The sequence below is a fragment of the Ptychodera flava genome, unplaced genomic scaffold, assembly GCF_041260155.1.
Source record: "Ptychodera flava strain L36383 unplaced genomic scaffold, AS_Pfla_20210202 Scaffold_39__1_contigs__length_1403739_pilon, whole genome shotgun sequence".
Lineage (NCBI taxonomy): Eukaryota > Metazoa > Hemichordata > Enteropneusta > Ptychoderidae > Ptychodera > Ptychodera flava.
In genome coordinates this window covers 589,792-612,366 of record NW_027248361.1, presented here as the reverse complement: position 1 = coordinate 612,366, position 22,575 = coordinate 589,792, and the positions used below count along the sequence as shown (strand labels likewise).

The window sequence follows — 22,575 nt, the reverse complement described above, 5'->3', positions numbered from 1 at the left end:
CACCATTCTCTGTCAAAAATCAAGAATAAAAATCAAAGGTCGCCATGCAAAATTTTGGCATCACAGAAAAACGATCAGTACCCTAATTTTACCGAAAGTTGAAATTTGGAAATGGCGACTGTTCACAAGTATAGTTCTATCAGGCAAAGGTGAATTTCCGATTTTCAAAAAAGGCTACATTTAATCCACAGGCCTCAAATGAACCCACACAAGCAGCTAGCCAACGAACAATTGTAAAACTTTGAGATTCTGAATCTGTCCCCAAGGCCATTCTAGCCTTACTGATACGTCATTGTCTTTATGGAACGTCAACTTTCATCACATGTAAAGCTTTCCGTGGATACAATATCTTCCCGATGTAAACTATACAATGCAAGATCCGAGGTACATGAATATTCCACATTGATTAAGGGTCATTAGCATAGAATTTTAATACCGAAACAATGCTCATAATGTAATCTGCATATTTGAATATCATTATACCTCGCATCTTGCACTAATAGGATGAAACTCATATATGGGTTCGTTGTACACGGGGCTACGTCACGGCACAGCTCCGTTTTCATTGAATCTGAGAATCACACTTTGCGAAGTTCCCGATGAAATATTTCCCGCTAAAATTGTGATATCTCGACAACTTATGCACTGGAAAAAAAATGTTCTTGACCTTGTAAAAAAAATTGTGTTTCCGATATGCCATCCCAGTTTGGCGAAATGCGAAAGAAGCCGCATCCTCCTAAAGCTGGTGCAGCTCTGTACAATTGAGTTAGAATTTGAAAATAATACATGTTCACCCTGTTTTTGTATTTTTAAAACTCTCTGATTGTATTGAAGTATAAGAGTTCTCCAAAAGTCGAATACACCCTTTGGTATGAATGACTGTGGCATGTTAGGAAGCGCCTCGGTCGGCACATATCATGCTAGTTCATCATGAGTCCCTTTCAAGAAGCCAGCGTTGGTGGCGATGCAATCACACACACACAAAAAATTGCGATGAAAAGACGCCTGCTCTACATATAGGAACTGGATGGTTATTTTTGTCCCCCGGTTGTACCCGGGGTTGTACAGAGCCGCAAATTTAGATCCTAGACTAATCACTGCTGGCACCCGGCCGACATACATTCGTTCTATCACGCTTACTCATTCCAGTTATCGATCTCTCTCACGAACTCGTTTCACGACAACAGTCTTAATGTCTTTTTACACAATTTTTTTACACACAGAGTCGCATACATAATGAACTTCAAGTTTTTAGCTCATGGCAATGTTTAGTTCTGACACAATTTATTTCCGACTTAATGTCTCAATACGTTTTTTTTTTCGTTTTCCATACTGAGTACATGGAAATTTGTATAATCGATGTAATATTTATTGATACTTGTACAAAACTGCACTTAGGTTATGTACAGGTGATACTACAGCGCTCTGTGGCCGACTGTTTTAAGGGATACAGTCGTCGGAACTGCGCTCAAAGGTCGTATGGGACACATACTACCAATGTATAAAACACTGTATCCAAAATACGATGGTGATTGATGAAAGTTAAAACATGTCTGTCATAATCTACATCGTATAATTTAAATGTTGCAGCTATGATGAAGAGGTTTTTTTACGGAATAGGCTACATTGTTTGTAAACAAGAAACTCGAGCTCGCACAGGCGCAGTTCCGACGACTGTTTCCTTTAAGCACTAGATTGTCGTTATATCAGAGACGACTTCGTTAATGAAGCCATCTAGAAAAGTTGCTATTCAAGTCAGATCGCAATGATAGAAATGTATCAGATGCTGTACTGAGTTACGAGTTTAAAACTGTTTATCTCAACATGACTTGGGAGCAACTCATACAGTTCGTTTCAATTCGGTGCCACAATTCAGTGTATGCAGAGACAAGAGAAACTCATGTGTGGTATATGAAATAGTAGTTAGCAGTCCCTATGCGAAGTCCACCACTACACCGTAGGGCACTCAGTCTCCAACGCTTTCTTGTTTTCCTTTCTTTGTTTGTTTTTTGGTTTGTTGATGAATACAGACATAGAGTAAATAACAACATTGCTGAAACATGAAGATGTATATTTGTTTGAAATAAAACCTCATCTAAATGAAAGTCGAACAACGAGCACACACAACACTTTGCCTGGACAAATACTTTGAAGTAGGCTGAGGAAGTTATAGCTTACTTGAATGTATTTGTCCGGGTAGAGTGATAGGTCGGGGCAGAGTGTGCTATGCGTGTTGCTGTGTATGTATATATATATATATATATATATATATATATATATATATATATATATATATATATATATATATATATATATATATATATATATATATATATATAAACAAACAAACAAACAAACAAACGTAAACAGCAAACCAAAACACCAAAAACAAGAAAACATCGGAGACTTGAGTTCCCTGTGACTACCCTAGGAGAAGATTGACAAGACGACTCTTCCGTGGCTGTGTACGTGAATTAAAGTTGATTTTAATAAAAGTCCCACTTTTGCTCTATGCTGTGGTACATACATACATATATTTGTTTTGTGGAGGGACCGTGATGATGATGACCGTGGTGATTTGTCGCAACCGAGTGCATGTGTCGTGAACAGCAAAGAACAATTAAGGGTAGGAACGTCGTCATCTCTACATCTGATTTTATTTCAGGCATATTGAAGCAGCCATACCGCGATACCGTGCTGTCATTTCTCACAACAAAAAAAGTACAATTTTGTAACACTGTGGAGTAAATGAGAGAGTGTGACCTTTGACCTAAAATTGTTCGCGAACTCGCATGCGCACATGAGATAGGTAAACCTCCCTGACATTTCACAGCGCCAAATTTAAATTGTGTTGAAATTCTTACTTTTGCAAGTTTTGCGACCGTGAAGGCTTGTGTTTGTCTTCAGGAAGACCATGCGGTGAACCCTTTCTGAACTGACACATATATTACAGTGGAGGCTTAGTTTGGTTAAATCACGGTCGTGGTACTTAAATCAAGATCACGTTATCATGGCCGATTGCAAGGGTCATGCAGTGGATGGACTTTCTTTTGGTAGCTCCTTGGACCTTGGCTCAAGTGGGGATGGTAACGTAGGTTCTATTCTGTATAATATGTAAACGTGACACGCGTATTAATCTGTTTTAATATTACATGGTTCGGTATTGCGGATAGGATAACAGTGAGACTGTGTATTGTGCGGTAGCTCGAGGTTTTGCCAGGGGTTGTGGGTTGTCGTCTGACCCTCGACCCCGGCGAAAACCTCGACTGGCTGTACTGCAGCTAATACCGGAAGTGCTGTTGTCGTAGTTTATTGTGCGACAGTGATGCCAAGACATTGTACAAGCGTCGACGTCTTGTCATTATTAGAAACAAAGGATAGTTCCTAATCAAACAAGGTGTTAATGTTCACTCTTAATTTGCATCTCATTAAGTAAGTCCAGACGGATTGATGCACTGTAGCCTCCATTGTGTGTGACTGTAAGTTGAGGCTTCTAAACATCCAGGGTAAAACCACGGTCCCTCCACAAACGGTCAAGAAACGCTTTTGTTCAAAGGTGCTAATCACCTACACAGTTGCAACAGTCCGCGTTGCGGTGGACGCAGGAAGCGAATGACGTCATAGGCAAGTTAACGTCTTGTTTCAGTGGCGTCTTGTGACACGGTCCCGCTCCGGTATCCTACGATTTTCAGTCAATCAAGCTACTTTATTTTCATCTTTCTGCACTGTTTCGCATGTATTTGAAGACTGGTGAGAAGATGAGTAAAACAGTTTCTTAAAGATCTAGGTCACTATCGAGAAATCTTGGATGATATTTTATGGCTGAGTTCAGACATGAGGTGATCTTGACCGACGCCGTGCATTTCGGAAAAACTGTGAATTTTACTCCCCCGTTTGTTTTTTTCACCTTTCATCAAAAAAGTAAGTCATGCACCTCCTAACAAGGCAAAGACTTCGAAAAAATAGGGAATCGTGTTGTTGTTATTTTGAAACCTAATTCGACAAGAAAACTTGTCTTTTTTGCCGCGTTTATATTTTCAACTGAAAACAAAATGGCGTCGCTTGGGATCGACGAGTCGTATCTGCATTACATGGGAAAATCCTAAAATGTCTTCCTTAACTCCCTTTTGATATCGATTTAACATGATAATTCCTCAGTTCCAAACTTTGAGAGTTCGATTTGAAATTTTTAATCGTTTTCAACAAAATTCAATGCACGAAATCAAGGAACTCTTACGATGACCTTATTTTTGCAAGGTGCTCCCGTCGACCGTGCGTCGACCCATTGAGAGTTGGCGTTATGGTAATAGTGCCACGTTTTTTCCCCCTTTTTTTCTCCTTTATCGATCGTCAGAGGTGTCAAGTGCGTTCCTACCGATCGTTCAGTCTTCTCAAAAGTAGGCAATCAGGTTCATGACGGAATCTGTTCTTTCTTAAAGACACAAGTTACTGCCGAACCCAATGTTTTGATTTTGTCGACCTTTCGAATTCTCAGACTGCCAAATTTAGAGAATCTAGAAGCCCTACAAGTGTCGCGACATTTTGGTGACATGACCTCCCTAAGCCTGGGTGCCAAACTCTCTGCCATGGATTTTCCTGATTGAGGATCAAGTGAGATACAAATCATGTCGTGTATGGGTTTCGTATGTTACCCACGATAGACCGTGGTCAGCCCATCGATGGGTATTTATATACAAACTGATTGTATCGGTTGCTACACTGTGGACATGGAAGACCACGCAAGGCTTGGTTTCGCAGCAGTACGTGTCGACGCAGGATTTTTATCTTCCAAAATGAAGTCCCAATCAACATGGGAGTCGTCAAAATTGACGAAATCGTCTCTGAACTTGTACATAGTTCACGCTGCGTGACTCCACGGCAGGCAGATGTAAACAAACTTTGGCCTTTAGACGCATGCGCAGACAATAATCAGAATGCATTCTGGGAGAATTAAGTTTCTGCTTACGATAATTTTATGCACGTAACTGTTAACACCTCCCACTGCACGCGTGATAATCCGGGATTATCCCCATCAGTAAAATCAACAGAAAGCCCAATCGAAACCCGGACTATAACAAAAGAAACTGGTGGCGTTTCTTGACCGTTTTGTGGAGGGACCAAGCAGATACTGTTTTGTCGTCTACAAAAATGATATTGATGTTGCAATGTACCACAGTCCGCCTGAGCCGCCTCTGATTTAGATTCTCAAGGGCTCTGGTTTGCTAAACAGCTTCTGATATGTTGCTACCTACAGGCTACATTTTCCACAATGGGATTTGTAAGGGATTGGGCGGTCGCGCTTTTTTTTCACGCAGTCTATTCGTAATGTTGATAACATACATAAGAATACATTTTCGCAAAAAAAGAATATGTAAATTATGCATTATACACTGGCCCTCTGTTTTTCTAAGCTGTTGAGTGCAATATGTCCTATTTGCCCTTGTCAGTCACTAGGTCTGCCCAAAGCTGAGTTACCGGTATGTGTCAAAAATGATAAGACTGAAGCATTGTACTCTCCCTTCAGTGTAGAGTTCTAAAATATTAATCTAAAACTAATTTCAGATGCATGAACAAACAAATCAGTTGCAGACCCAGCAATGATAATTATTCAAAATATTGCTGAGTCAGCAGTTTGTTTGGATGTCATTTTGTTTTGCAATTTTATCTAGAAATACGGCATGGTGACATCATTCTTACAATAGATTTTTTCAACGAGGTGTTTCGAGAAAATGTCAATTCGACAAAGATGTCTTCTTGTATTTTCTACATGGGAACAGCACTGCATTACCCATGGTATATGGTTATAGGGTAAAAAAGACTCAAATTACTGAAGTTTGTGTATGTTAGTAACCTTGGTAAAAAATCAGGAAAATGACTCTGTGAATATGTGCGGGGATGTAGAAAATTGGTTACAGGCCGTAAACAAGGTATAGGCAGTCACATCATATGAGCACGTTCAGGTAGAATGCACCTCGGGGACAGATATTCTGGCTCTCAATTTTTTTCAACTCTTGGAACTCATTTTAACGCTCTTGGGGTGAGAAAAATTTTGAACGTCTTAATTCTTTGAAAATTGAAAATTTTGTTTTCCCCCATATAGTTAAGATTTTGAATTTCATATGTTGGTTAATGTTCAGTAATTTGTTTCCCCAGTACTAAATTTTGCACGGTGACCCCTTATTTATGTTCTTGATTTGGTAAGAGAATGGTTGAAAGTTTCATTGAGGAAAGTTTGAGCTAGTCTTTCACTTTCAAGGCGAATACTACATGTACCTCAAGTGTGTGCATAATGTCCTGAATTTTTGCTACACTAATTTCACATCTGGCGAACTTTAGCTGACAGCTGATTGCTTCTGCTGGCTGCTGCTATTTTCTACATCCCTATAAAGTTTGTTGGTGACAGACATTAGTGATTGGTAAATATATGACCACTTTTAGAGAGTATACAAGGCCCCTCTACTGTCTATGGATCACCCTGTAAATCGGCACTCCCTATTGGTTATTTTCAAAAATAATTTTATGCCAAAAATCTAGTTTAAGACTGACCTAAATCTTGTCAGCAATGCAACCAGGATAGTGTATTGGGTTGGGCCTGATAATTGTGAGAAATGTGTGTCCAGAAGGAAAATAAATGTTTGATCGTATCAAGTTAATTTGATGTATTGATTTTCTTTGATAATTCTATTGTGTATGCAGTTATGGTGTGTATATAGCATTTTCATTGAGTAAACAATCTGAAATGAATGACAGGAAAGTTTTGTAATGTAATTATTCAGACAGGATATGAAAGAGAAGAATGAACTCAACCATTGTGAGCAAAGGTGGAGGAGAGGGAATATGGTGGACATGACATGAGATGCAGACATGGACCAAACCATTTTTGGAAAAGGGTCATCAACGTTCATCTGATGGAGTAGTGAAAAGCAAACTATGTGGTTCGGCACTGGGAGCAACCATTACTGCAGAGGGTAGAATGGTATCAGTTGTATCAGTTCAAAAAGGTGAGAAGATAGGAAAGTTATTGAACTAAGATTTACAATCTGTAAAGACTGGAGCCTTGTGTGAGTGACCCTTGTCACATTTTGATAATTCTAAATTCACAAATATATCAACAATGTCAGAAAATTCCAATGAATTGATGTTTTATTTAAATTTATTTAGCATTTCACACCCCACACTTGAATTTTTCAGTAGTTTTTTAGGTCATTGTAAACTTTGACATATTAAAGGGAGCTATCAAAAATTTTGTATTGTTGGTTTTAGAGGTACATGGTATATGTATTGATCAGATGATTTATCTAGTTTGTTTTGTTGAGTAGAATAACATGAATCGTTGCTCGAATTTGGAAACATAATGACTTCCCATACACATATATTTGTGAATCAAAAATCACCCGTTATCCACCGGGAACATCAAACTACCTGTAAATGTTTTTACCCTTTGCTGACCACAGCTATATTTACTTGAAAGGATTTGATAACTGTCACAGAAATATTCACAGCGTACACTGAGTTTCAGATTGGCAACCATACGAATAACATAATGTGGAATGTGGTGCAATATTTTTGTCGTACAGGTTGTATTAAGTACAGTGTATATAACCATTGCTTCTCACTGTGTTTTGATTGTAAGGGTCAGTCTTTTTAAGTGTGCATAGAGAAAGCCTATTCAATTGTGGATATATTTGCAATACAAGGGACAATAATTGATTTCTGAAAGCTAAAATTTTTCAATAAAGGCAGACATTTTGTTGTTAGATTTTGTGAAATCTTGCTGTAATGTGCTTGAATGTATGAGAAATGTGTACCAATTGCAGTTCTTTCTTGCCTGTCTGTGGCTATCTTTTAAACCATGATTTTTATCTATCTCTGTGTCTCTGTTTGTGTCTAGGTTGTTGACTGTCTATGCCAATGTTGATCAGATCAATTCTAATTTCCGAATCATGGTACTCTCTGTCAAATGTTAAGAACTTTGATTTCATATGAGTTTGAGAATGTGTGTTTGTGTACAGATATAGTGTGTGTGTGTGTGTGTGTGTGTGTGTGTGTGTGTGAGAGAGAGAGAGAGAGAGAGAGAGAGAGAGAGAGAGAGAGAGAGAGAGAGAGAGAGAGAGAGAGAGAGAGAGAGGGGGGGCAGGTAAACAGACTGTTATGACAGACATGTCAAGATAGACCAAGGATGTTGATGTGTCATGATTTCTGATAACAGCTGTTTAATTGGCCATGAAACTTTTATATCACTGCGTATTTATGCCATACTACAAACTGCGCTTACTGGAGTGGAATGACAACAGAATTTACTGCCTTATATACATCAGTAAGCTGTAATATCTGTGATAATTTTGAGCAGTGCTGTGTTAAGTGTTGTGAGAGATTTTACTATGAAAGACAAATGATTTCTGTCAGAGAGTTTAGAGTAGGTAGTTCCTGTGACATTGACTGTGACATTGACTGTGACCTATTGGTACTCTTACTTTGTATTGGTGCAATCACTCAGCCTGGGGAAGTCAATGTTTTTGCATAACAATAGATCTGAATGGGATGATCCATTTCTTCATAGGTAAGTCTGTCAAGCTCAGACAGCAAATGGAACAAGGTATTTTATATTGAGCGTAGAAAATCAGTGAAGGACAAGCATATTTTTCCTGTTTTATTAAAAATATTCATGTTAAAATTTTGTTAAAAATTTTAATTTTCTGTATGCAGTACAAGAGGTGCATTTTTCAACACTTTTGAATGACCACCCCTCTGCTAAAATGGAATATTCCCATTCTGTATGTTTCTTGCCTTCAGTGAAAGATGCCATACCAGGTACTGCGATACCACTGGGATACGTGACTCCACAATTCACCGGAATTTTTACATCCCGAGGAAAATACTGGGAAAATGTGTCCAGAACCGAAGAAAAACTGAGATTTTTCACTTAAATATTACTTCCAAGTCAGCCTGCACATCAACACCAACATTTTGGATTAATCTATTTGTTTTTGGAAAACTGGTGAGTATCTCCATAATTTACCTAGGTTTTGTTCTTGCAAATATTCAATGAACTCCTGTAGCCGTCTTTTACTGACTGATTATCATCAGGGAAAAATGATTTTATTTCAAGAATTCACAATTTGGTGTTCTACAGATAGCAAAGGTAAAAACCTGGATTTTACTGATGAGCAATTATAAAATTCAAAATTTTATTTGAAAGACGGGTAAGCATTGAAATAAAAATAGAAAAAATTGGCTGAATAAAACGTTACTCTGATATTTACCATGACATGCTGTGAATTTCAAGTTCAAAAGTGTGAAAGTATTCTTAATCTTATCCTGATCTACTGGGGTGATATTTTTATCAGAATTTTTGGTGATTTCTTATGAAAAACAACTTTTCACTATGTACGGAGATGTTCACTCTCATAGCACCAGTACAAAACAGTAGTGCCGATGTAGCCCTTAAATGTTTTATTGACATGACCCGTTTTTCAAAATGTTGTGAAAATTATTGTCAAGTCCAAGGTTAAGAGACTGCAGTATTTTGAACAAAAGGAAACGGCCCCTGAAGATTTCACGGTTTTATTATTCCATACATGTACACAACTGACATATTTGTATGCAGTAAATAATTGCTTGGATAACAGTCATAAAATTGCGAATTCTTTTCTGAATATTTTTGGTCAACACAGCAAGGCTTGCACTGTACATTTTTCTGACAATTTGGATTTTCTGTTTTCCAACTCACAAAGTCATAAATCTACGAAAAAAGACTTTGTTTCGTCCAGGGTTTACATTTACTTTCCGTACTAAAGTGATAAAGCCAAAATTTTCTACCCTTAAAGGCCAGGGATTTGATCCTTGGGACTGAGTTTGTTCTAGTCAGTAAGAGGATTATGAAGGTGTCATAGCCATTTGTTTTCCATTGAAATTGTAATCTAGTAAGTAAATTTCCTGACAAGATAATCTGACGCCTTACACAGGCCTTTAAAGATTGTATTTGTTTTCTCAATATTGAATACAAGTTCAATTTAGATATACAATAGCCTTACGAAAGACAAATTTATGTGTGAGTTTTTTCCATTACAAAGTTGGATTACCATGTCTATACTGGTACCCTCATGCATATACTTTTTTTCCATTCCTAAAAAGTTACTTTCATCAGTAATTGTATAAAAAATATTATGTCCTTAAATACTTTTCCAAAGCTGTTTGTACCAGTACTTTATCATTTATATCCCAGTGAATGGAGTGTTAGAATCAGAGTTCGCTTTTACGCAAAAATCGTGCGTATTTACGCATTGAAATCGACTCTCTACGCATTTCTTTCATTGTTATGCGTTTTCTATACGCAAAGGATAACACCGAAAGCACTGCCCACGACTGAGCTTAGGCGACAACCAGACAAATTTGTTGCAACACATTTCTGTCAATCACTCATTTTTGTGTGGAAAGTTTCTGATTCTCTGGGCGTTGTCTGAAAAATCGGCATCGTAGTTTCATACGTTATCACGTTAGGCACGTTATCTTGTCAGCTGTGCCTATGAATTACGTTGCTAATTTCCAGGCGAGCGATAGTTTCTGAAACTTATGACACAAAGTGTGATTGACAGAAATGTTGGGACAAATTATATAAATGCCAACCGTGCACGATCATCGCGTCTCGCTGTTCCCAAATTTTGATCAAGCACATATGCAGCATGGCGTCTAAGCAGACAAATCTGTTTTCTTTCAACTTTGCTCTACGAGTCCGTGAAAAAAATGATTCATCGGTAGAGCTCGTCGGAATCCCAATAAATTTTGAACACTGCAGAAGTGTCTGGATAAGCTGCCATAACTCTAACTTTTGGGTTACCCGATGTGTTTTGACGGTCGCATGTATACCCTTCGCCGTTACGTTTCAAGATTGTTCAAGTTATTCGTTAAACTGTTTTCATTAAAATAATGTTACATCGTAAAATCCGAATATGTAGTGTAGGTTTATTCAACGGCCACATTGTATTTTGCAGTCAGTTTTTTCATCAATCGAGTGCGGAAGTGAAATTACGCACTCAAATCCAGCCAATACGCAATTTTAGCAGACTAATGCGTATGCCGTACGCGATGAGAAAAAAGTCACCGCGAACACTGAGAATAACACTCGAAAGGTGGTGGGTTTTATACCCAGTTGTTGCCAAAGTCACAGACTCACTATCAGAGGATGGTGAGTTCAAGAAGTGGTTTTGTGCCCCTGTTATTGTTACTCAATTTGGCAATGAGTGATTGGTACTTCATTCTGTAAATGGGCTTTCTGCCATGACAACAAGTTACCATGACTACTGTCTAACTGAAGTGAGATTTAACGTTAAATTTTTACTAACTTCAAAGAATTTTCATTCTTCCTGTTTTCTACTCGTCCATCATCCTGTATGGTGTATTTTCAGAGATGAAAGGTCAGTTTTTGTGTCAGTGTTTTGCTTTTCAGAGTTGCTATCAGGTGAGAATGCCAATAGTGATATTTTCTATAGTGCTATGAAAAATGTTACAGTTAAAACAAAGTGTATAATTTATCATGAAAAATACTTTAATGATTATATAAAAAAAATAAACAAGTTCAGTTTTTGCTTCATAGAGTTACTGTCTAGTGAGAACGCAAAATTGAAATATTTTCAGTAGTGCTACAAAGCATACATGTATTAGTTATTACAGTTAAGACCAAGAATATAATTTATCATAAAAATTACTTAAATGATAATATCAAAAAATAAGTAGTAAGACTATAATTCAAAAACGCACGATAGATTTTGATCTTTACCACTGAGAAATCTGATTGTAATAGGCCAGCCACTCCTGCTAATGAGAGTTTAATATTTTAGACTTTGACATGTTTGACATCCAGGCTTCACACTTTCCGTAGAAAACATCACACCCAGCCTGAATAAACTTGATAATTCAATTGATTTTTCTATAAATACACCCGTCAAATTGATGTGCTGTTACTGTTTTGTGTACAATATTATATCAGCTGCCAATTTTGTGCTTTCCTCTCAATGCACTTTTTATTTTCATAATGACCCCAGCACCACATGCATTAACTCTTACCTTCAAACAGAAAGCCTTTACAGTAAAGAAAAGAAATTACGCTAGTCTATTTTCATTTTCCATAAATTGAACAGTATACTTTGGTTTTGGACAATACTTCATAGAACAATTATATAATTTAAAACAATATTCAGAATTGCATTCCAACAAAAACCAGTTTCCTATTCAATCTTTCCTGTCATCTACTTTTTTCTCAATATGGAACAGCTTTTTGATCAGGAAGTTATTTTTAAAGTCTGCATTTGTACACTGTTCGTGTAGCTTACACTTAGTTTTTCAAAATTGGCAGCTTACGTAGTGGTAAAATTGGCAGTGTCACCCAATCTTATAATAAATCGCAGTGTCATAAATAATTACGAGATTGAGTAATGCAAACAATAGGCATCAACAAACATTGAGCGAAAACGAAAAAATACAAACACATTGTCAGGTCCATGAAAGAAAAACGTATAGACTTCCTAAATCAAAAAGTAATGTCAGGTGTTTTGAAATACTGATAAACATGAACATCGAAATTTTTTTTTTTCTCGCAAGAGAAAACTCTGATTTATTTTTACTTTCTGTCTCGATGTGTTTACGTATTCTTTCTTTCCTTACCATGCACTGCAGATCCTGTCTGTAGCAGTGCATATCCATTTTTGAGCAGTTAAAGTAGCAATTACTGTAATGTGATTGGCTGATTGCACTTTGAAGGGACAGGTTAATGTAGTGTGTTATCAACAATTTGAAGAAAAACAACTTTCACATTTTCTGCAAAATTTGTAATTTTTTGACTTGGAAAACTACCATTTTGAAATAATTATATCCATGAGACTTTAAACGGGCAAATTTGACTAAAATGAAACCGATAGAAAGGCAAAATTTTGAAAGAAGGAATAATTTGTTGTGAAATTTCCACGCACATGCAAGTTAACTGATATAGGCAGTGGATAATGAAAGACAAGACTTTGGTTTTAAAGTAATGATGATAGCAGTCAACAGTGAGTAATCTTTAAGTAACTCTAATGGACGTTCTATCATGGAAAGATATCCACTCTGTTGGGATACGAACTGGGTACTGACATCTTTACTCAGTGAGTTGCCTCTGTCGACTCTGATCAGCTTCAAATCTGAGGAATTATACCGGTAGTCTGCTTGCTTGGCTTGCTGTCTCTCTGAGTTTCCAAACCAATCTCTGTCTCTTTTCAGTCTTCACCTTTTGTAACCTATGAAACTTCAATCAGGCTGATGAAATTGTCTTCACGGAAATTCTGCTGAATAATTCAAGTCCACTCTCTGTTGTAATATGTGATAAACATTTAGAATATAGAGTAGTTTTAAAAATGAATGAAATATTCATGAGTGATGACAAATTTTCAAAGCTGAGTAGTGGCTTTGATAGCTGTAAGTGTACCATTTTAGATGACACATGTATGGAAATAGTTGTAAAATATTAAAATTTGAAAATCATACTGATGTAATTATTATCATCATTATTATTATTATTAATGATATTTCTGTGTCATATAAATATGATAATATTATTATCATTCTTCATAGTTCTTAGAGCTTCACCCTTTTGCCACAAAATGTTGATGCTGTCCTTTTTTTCTGTGGCAAAATAGGACTTCTGTACTATACAGTGGAGGTTGTGAAATTGTGAAAGGCTTTGTCAAATTTGTTTATTTAGTCATCTTTAAACTTGAAAAAGTAGATCTACATATCTAAAATTGTGCTCATGCTAACAGTACAGATATTAGGATATCGCAGTTGTGGTGTAATTTCAGATATTTACGCAAAATTCAATGAACTGATTGACTTTATGCAGTAAAAGAAGATCATAACTGACAACATTGAGGCTCCATATAACAAGTATTATAAATTGTAGTGCTTACTCCAGTACATTTGATAATGATACCATTGCACACAGCACTCAAAATTATTTAGCTAATTCTTTGAATTTCAACTTATATGTTTTGTAGGGACAACAGTAAGAAAACGTTATTTTGATTTATAGACAAAAAATTATGAAAATATTATCAAAATGTTGCAGATATTGTCCGTTAGTCAGATCAATTCACTATCTTATAACATTTCATGGCATACACTGTTATCATTGACAGATTTAGGCATTGTAGGCAAGTAGGGAATCATAGAATACACAATTGTTCTTTAATTCTTCCATAAATAATGTCACCAATGTCGTAGTCATGCAACTGATTGTGAATTATACCTGTTAAGGTCTCCTAGGGCGGTTGAAGTCTTCCATCGGACACTCTGGCTTCCTGATAAAATATATGCCAATGTAGTACATGTATGAGCTTGCAATTTCCCACAATCCCTTGTTCCCATTGGTCATACCGTGACAAACACTTAAACTGCATATCCTCACATTTCTGAAATAAAAATGTCGGATTTCATTTATTATACCAAGGTACTCACAAGTGATCGACACATTGCGCCCAAAGTTTTTACACTGTGGAACTATCTTTGAGTCGCTTTATGTGTAGCCTGGTTGCAACGTGTTAAGATAGTGTGTGCCTTGAAGGACTTAAACTTTTGCTCAAACTTTCCTCAAGGAATATTCCAACCATTTTCTTTCAAAATCAAGAATAAAAATTGGGGTCATCATGCAAATTTTGATACTAGAGAAAAAATTACCAATTACCGATATTTGAAATTCAAAATGGCCGCCATCCCTGTGTTAAGTCAATGGAGAAAAATAAAATTTATGATTTTCGAAAAATGAAGACTGTGATCTTACACTGAGAACTTTAAAATGAACCCCGACAAGTAGAGCAGAAAAGAATCATAAAAGTTTGAGAGTCTGAATATCTGTCCCTGAGGCACATTCTACTTTAAATGGAACAGTAATCCAAATCAAAGGCAAATCTCAGCTCTATGTGTAGCATAGTTAGATTTCAACTGTAGATGCACACAGACACACTGACTCTGTACACAGTACACTGTAATGTGAATTAACTGTGTGTGGTTTTAAGGAAATTGGATTTCTGTGCAAACAATGGCGTCTTAATTAGCTTTGTGAACACACAGAGGTCTGACCACAGTGAAAAGAAGTGTAGACATTGTGTAGAGCCATCACCTTTTGATTAGATTATTCTGCCTTGTAAATTGGTCAATAACACAAACCACCGTAAAGCCGCAATCTCCAGGGTGCCGTGAAAAAAACCAGATGCACTTTAAAATTTCCTTTTGAAATGTTTGAAGTGTAGGTTCTTACAAAAATACTGCAAAGACTTTGTGAAGATAAATTTGCAGTATGTTGCAAAGGTTACAGTAATTCTGTTATGCGAATTGGTTGTGATGTAAGCAACGTTAAAAGCTATTTTACTTCTATCTATTGATGTATTGTCCATCTTTTTTTGTTTGTAAAATGCATTTTCTTGTTTGACTCAGCTTAGCGCCCAAATCAGTGTTCAGCTTGTCAAGACAGCTTGTATGTGTACGGTAGTTACATCATACACTACACTCTCGCTACATGTGTATGTACTTATTGACAAATGAATGCTAGTACAGACAGGATTTCATTTGTCAACAACATTTATATAAATCTTTGATATCATACTTTAGGGAAAAGAATAAGTGTTACTTTTTTCTGGAAGAAAGTAATTTGTCAAAAGTTATAACAAACATTATATTTCTCTTTAATGATACGATCTCCAAGTGTTGTGCAGATTAATTCATCTTGTTTTTGAATTCTAATGGGGATAAGGTTGATACAAAAATGCAGCAGATGGGCCAGTATTGGTAGTTTTTAATGAGTTTTTTCACAAGGTTTGCTTTTTAGTCCCCACGGACACCGTCCGGGGGGACTTATAGGTTTGGTCATGTCCGTGCGTGTGTGCGTCCGTGCGTGCGTGCGTGCGTGCGTGCGTGTGTGCGTCCGTGCGTGCGTGCGTCCGTTCACGCAGATATCTCAGAGATGCAAGAAGCGATTTCATTCAAACTTGGTACAAGGATTACTTCATATGTCATACAGATGCACGTCGATTGTTTTTGTGATACGATCCAATATGGCCGCCAGGCGGCCATTTTATTACGATTTTTTCATGTACAGAGCCATAACTCAGACATGTTTCAACCGATTTTATTCAAAGTTGGTACAATGACATTGACCAATGTCATAGATATGCACATCATTTTGTTTTGTGATACGATCCAATATGGCCGCCAGGCGGCCATTTTATTACGATTTTTTCATGTACAGAGCCATAACTCAGACATGTTTCAACCGATTTTATTCCAAGTTGGTACAAGGACATTGACCAATGTCATAGATATGCACGTCATTTTGTTTTGTGATACGATCCAATATGGCCGCCAGGCGGCCATTTTATTACGATTTTTTCATGTACAGAGCCAGATCTCAAACATGTTGCAACCGATTTTATTCCAAGTTGGTACAAGGACATTGACCAATGTCATAGATATGCACGTCATTTTGTTTTGTGATACGATCCAATATGGCCGCCAGGCGGCCATTTTATTACGATTTTTTCATGTACAGAGCCATAACTCAGACATGTTTCAACCGATTTTATTCCAAGTTGGTACAAGGACATTGACCAATGTCATAGATATGCATGTCGATTTGTTTTGTGATACGATCCAATATGGCCGCCAGGCGGCCATTTTATTACAATATTTTCATATACAGTGCCATAACTCAGACATGTTTTAACCGATTTTATTCAAAGTTGGTACAAGGACATTGACCAATGTTATAGATATGCATGTCAATTTGTTTTGTGATACAATCCAATATGGCTGCTGTGTGGCCATTTTATTACGATTTTTTCATATGCAGAGGCATAACTCAGGCAAATCTCAACCGATTTTATTCAAAGTTGGTACAAGGACATTGACCTATGTCTTACATATGTACGTCAATTTGTTATGTGATACGATCCAATATGGCCGCTAGGCAGCCATTTTATTACGATATTTTCATGTACAGAGCAATAACTCAGACATGTTTCAACGGATTTTACTCAAAGTTGGTACAAGGAGATTGACTAATTCATACATATGCATGTCAATTTGTTATGTGATACGATCCAATATGGCTGCCTTGCGGCCATTTTATTACGATTTTTTCCTGTCGAGGGCCATAATACTCTAAGGCATATCTTAACCGATTTTATTCAAGTTGGTACAAGGACATTAACCTATGTCATACATATGTATGTCAATTTGTTTCTTGATATGATCCAATATGGCTGCATGGCAGCCATTTTGTTACAATTTTTTTCGTGTCCTTAGCCAAAACTTGGGCATGTCTCAATTAATGAAGAGGACTCTATCCTCTTAGGACATGTAATCAAAGTACCCATTAACAAGTGGGGACTGTGTCATCAACGATGACTTGTTCAATGTCAAATACAGGTTCCTGTTCTACACAGTATTCAGCTTGTCAACTCAGCCTTGTATATGTGTAGACTGCATTGTTTTTGTCGACAAGTGAATGCTTGGCTAATGTGCAGCATCTCGGAAGCTGTTCTCCAATTGGTTGGCTGAATCTTACCGTTAAAAATGAATAATACTAATCAACTTCCTAAGTTGCTGTGAATAGTGACAATCGACCAATCAGATATAACCTTCCGAGCCAGCTGCACATCAGCAGGGATACAGGGAATTCTAGTTTGGACAAGAATTCAAATGTTTACAATAACAGTGCATTCTACATGTAGAGAGACTTGTGTTGATGAGCCAAATAGTATTTCAACAAGCTTCAAGAAGCAGAATAAGAACTTTCGGCCTACATATAAAACAAAAACAATCATTGTGAAAAATTTTCAAACAACGCAGCTACTGGCCCACTACCATGAAGCATATTGACATTGTGTACTGTGTATTCTTCACCATTAATTTTTATATTTAATTGTTTTTTTCTGAGTAAATCAATGCTGATGGAGTTAAGTCTAGATCAGTGTGTGCCAGGATCAGAAACAGTGTCTGCTTTCTTGTCTATAACAGTAATAATGTCTAGCCAAAGTGACTCTGATTTCTCAGACCTAAATGTCAGTAAAACCAAGCAGCAATAAATTCATATTACAGCAATAAACCCCACTAATGGTAAACCTCCAGGGGTCTTGGCTGGCCGATACATCAAAATGAAAAAATATAATGACATTTACGTTTGCCCTTATGGGGGAAGTCAGGTTGGTCTTGTTATGCTACATGTAACTCACCCAAGTACAATGTTAGTTGTTATAGAGACCAGGACTGGCAGATCCCTGGTTTATGGCTGCTGAAGATTCTAGATTAAATTTTAGTGTCAGAATGTCCTGCATGGCTGTATGGGGTATACTGAAATAATTGAACTTTGAGTATGGCTTTATGTAGTCTCTCTCTCACATCCCTTTGTTGGCTACACAGTGTGGCCCTCTTCTGCTCTAGTGTAATCAGTGAGGTCTTGCTTCACTTTTAGCCAGACTGTTTGGGGCACATCAATGTAGGTTGAAGCTGTGCATTAAACCCATGGGGCTGTGAGAGAGACGGCTGTGTCTTGTCGGTGTTTGCAATGACTCTACGGCAAGGGAATGGATAATAATTACATACACTCAGGGACACCTGTCCTTGCAGATACCCCTGTAATCAGGACACCTCTGTAAATAGGACACCTCTGTAATCAGGACACCTCTGTAAATAGGACACCTCTGTAATCAGGACACCTCTATAATGAGGACACCTCTGTAATCAGGACACCTGTGTAACGATACCTCTTTAATCATGACACAACTGTTATCATGGCACCTTTGTAATCAGGACGACTCTTTCAATCAGAGAAGAAAAAAAAGCCAAAAATAACAACTACGGTAGGGGAATTTTACCTATATGGGAGACATCTTTCTAGCACAGAAACTTTCTATTCCAATTCAAGACTTTCCAAGGTATCACTTTAACTGGGGGACTTTCCTTGGAGAAGCACATCAAATATAACCTTGAATGGATTTGCATTAGGACTGGTGTAGGTTCAGTACTGGCATTTCTTTAAAAGGTTGTATATTGTACTAGAGTGGAGAAGGTTCGAGAGGGGGTCCTGAGGAATTCTACAATATATGAATGTAGACACTTTTCATTATACCTGACAGCTGTGTTATTTGTACAACACAGGTTTACGATATCCACTCATCAAAAACATATTTCTGGATCTTACCCTGGTTTTGATTCTCATGTGAGTTTAAAACGAGCTTTAGATAGTTGACAATGAACAACCACATATAATGTAGCGTTGAGTTCCCAAACTTCTTGTGTATCATACATTTGTATATATTTTAACTATTCTAAAAGGACAACAGCTATAATTATTGATAAAACTTTGAGTATTTTGCTCTTTCATAAAAACAAATACATTTTCTATTATTTTTTATAAGGCATGTTAATATACAAATCATTGCCTTGCCAGCCACACATATTCATAATATTGAATGAAATCAATGAGACATGAATCCAATCCAGTCTAGACGAAAATTCAGAAATCAACAATTACATTTTACATCAGACACAATAAGGCTGTGTTGACATTTTAAACACGAAAACATTTTGACGTGCTCTAGGGAGAGAAAAAACCTGTAAATTGCAGACATATAAACACCACTGGAAAAAAAATCAAAGTTTACAGTTAATGGAGCTTTAATAATAGTCTAAATGCATTTTGAAAATACATTATTCATCAAATAATTTTGTAAGCAATATTAGTTTGACATCGATAACCCTAGGTTGGTTGTAGAATTCGTTTTTATTTTGTAATAATGACCTCAAATATTGTGTTCATGCCCTCTGACCTAAATGTAATTTATCATGGTTTTTATGAACACCCAACAACAAGTCTGAGAGTATCTATGGCTTATGGCATTTACTGTAGTTGCTATGACTTTGAGTTTCAGCAGTTAGAGCCCTGTGACATCCATGCTAAATATACTTCATCAATCAGGGCTTACAGAATCATATTACAGCTGACAATAATGTAAAAAAGATTCATTTACTGTTGCCAATTATGGTTGCAGGCCTGACCATATTTAACCATTATAATGTGTTCGAAGGGCCAGTAGCTGTATCTGTTGATAATTTTTTTTCTCTATTTTTGTTTTTAATGTTGTCTAAAGTTACTTGTTCTACTCCCCCAAGCATGTTGAAACTCTTAAGCCTGTCAATACAGTGTCTGTGTTTGTAGAATGCACAATATTTTATTTTTAGTCCGAAACAGAATTCACTTGTCACCAATAACAATGCAGTTTACATGTGTACAGGTTGAGTTGACAAGCTTTAATACTGTGTACATCAACTTGGGGGTCCCCCTTAGCTTTGTAAAGCAATATGGCCCCCTAGGCTTGTGTTGATTTGTAAAAATTTTCAATGTGGGACCAGAACTCTTCAGTCTTGTGGAAATTTATAGAACAGATGCAGAAATCTTAAACCAGTGAAATTAAATTTTCTGATGTGCTGTGGGAAAATCTTGCTGAAAATTCTCGCTACACCCTGGAAATATATATTTCAGAATTGGCAGACTTTTAGAACAGGTGTATAAATCTTAGATAAGTATGGTTCTACAAATATGGTCTGTTGTGTTTGACTATTTGGCTCCCATGCTGAAAATCCTTAAAATCTCATTCCTGAAATTCACTACTTTTAATGCAAGATAAAATAACAGTAACCAATGTGCATCTTAATTTTTCATGAATTTTGATTTTGAAAAGTCAGTCACATGGTATTTGCGCTAAACAGACAAACTCTTTACATAGACATTTTGTCGTGTGCTTTTTAACTTTTTTAAGGTTCATTTGCTTGATTTCCATGGATACATCATTTGCATTGGATGAGTGCTCAGAAAATGTCGTTTCTTTCATGTGTTGTGACCTTTGACCCGACTCATGGTAAGCTCAGAGTAACATTGGATACCCAGTAAGTGGTTAGTAAACAATGCATTTTCAGTAAACGTGGGATATATTCAATGGCTTTGAGTAACATATACACCAGACCTGCTGTGTTTTCAGTGACTTTGTATTGGATACACTGTTTTAACAGTCCCTCTTGGAGGTTGGAATTTTTACTCCCGTTCTGTGTCCTGCAAAGTCGACATTGCCTAATTCACAGGGGCACACTGCAGCACATATGCACTTCAGTATTTCATGGGATATATTCACCGATATTTTCTGATTTGGAAAAAAAAAACTGTTTGTGGTCTGTGGAATGACAACCAGGAGTCCCAACTGTGCTTGTAGTTCAGATGACAATGGAATTCTGAAGAAAGTTTGTGAATATTTGTCAGCTCAACATACAACTAGTATTTTGTCTTTATACCCCTGAATATCATGGTGATGTATTTCAAGATTTTTTTTCAAATTTTCTCTGTTAATAATTCAAGTATTGATATTGCATAGCGTTGAATATTTTGAATTGTAGAATTCACCTTCAAGTAAGCTAATTAGGACTGTAAATACCTTTCTGTACGAAATATCAGCTGACCCCCCAAAAAACTATAATTTCAATGTTTTTGCTCTAATTATAGGGTGATAACATTGAGAAATTTAATATCAGGGATACGATATTGAACAAAAACGGCACTGGATGAGTTTTGTTCAGTGGTAGTCTTTAATTCCCAAACCAGAATTTTCACTTTCAAGTCAGCCAGGTTGTCAATCTCAGAATTTCTGCAGAGTGAAGTTTACATTTTGACCACTGCATTTTTGCCCCATGACAAAGAATATTATTATCAATCATAAATTAATGATTTGACATTTTGCCACTGGAATTTAAATTTTTTCATGCAGTGATCAATTAAGTCGGGTATTTGAATGAAAATTAAATTAATATGAACCAAATTTACAATTAACACAGTTCTTTGTGCTTGAATCAAATTCGCACCAGACCTTAAAAACTTAATTATCTAAATCGACCTGCAACAATCTAATTTAGCGAATTGGAAACTGGCATGTAATTGTATTTCCACCATGATATGTGTTTTTAATCACAGAAAAAATAATTAAAGATAATGCATGATAATTGTTAACTAGTTGACAGACAAAGAAACCTTTTTGCTAAGTAATTACATTTTGTCTCTGGAGAGACAAATATCCCAGAACAGCCAACAGTTTTCAGTAAATTCTGTCCTAAGGATTCATTTTAATCTCCTTCGAAAATTATTAATACATAGAGTCAGGCATTAAAGAGTAAAGTTTTCAAATCACCCATAGGCCTCTTTTAGTGTACCTTGTAGCAAAATCAACGTAGTTGAATTCCCGTCCTTGTTGGAGAGAATATGAACCTTTGATATTAAATCAGCGACAGGCAATGAAAGCAATCTAAATAATACTTTATCTCTTCCAGGGGATAGCATTTACTGAGTGGGTTCTCTGAAAGTTGGATGTCTGTCAAGGAGCTATCATTTTAACCGTACTATTCTTGAAAAAATAAAAAATAAAAAAATCCAGTCGTCTCTTATTTATTTTTGACAGCTATGATTTTATGGTATTTACCGTTCTAGGTCTACAATTATACTTTATAGTATCA

The 22,575-nt window shown here is 36.6% G+C and overlaps 1 protein-coding gene across 1 annotated transcript in view; it reads left to right on the top strand.

The window, feature by feature from the left end:
* The first annotated feature begins 8,492 nt into the window (after positions 1-8,492).
* Positions 8,493-22,575, top strand: part of LOC139127929 (uncharacterized) — a 28,108-nt gene continuing 14,025 nt past the window's right edge. The window contains exons 1-2 of the mRNA XM_070693782.1: positions 8,493-8,560; positions 8,794-8,998. The gene's annotated coding sequence lies outside the window, so the exon portion shown is untranslated. The remainder of the gene's footprint in view (positions 8,561-8,793; positions 8,999-22,575) is intronic.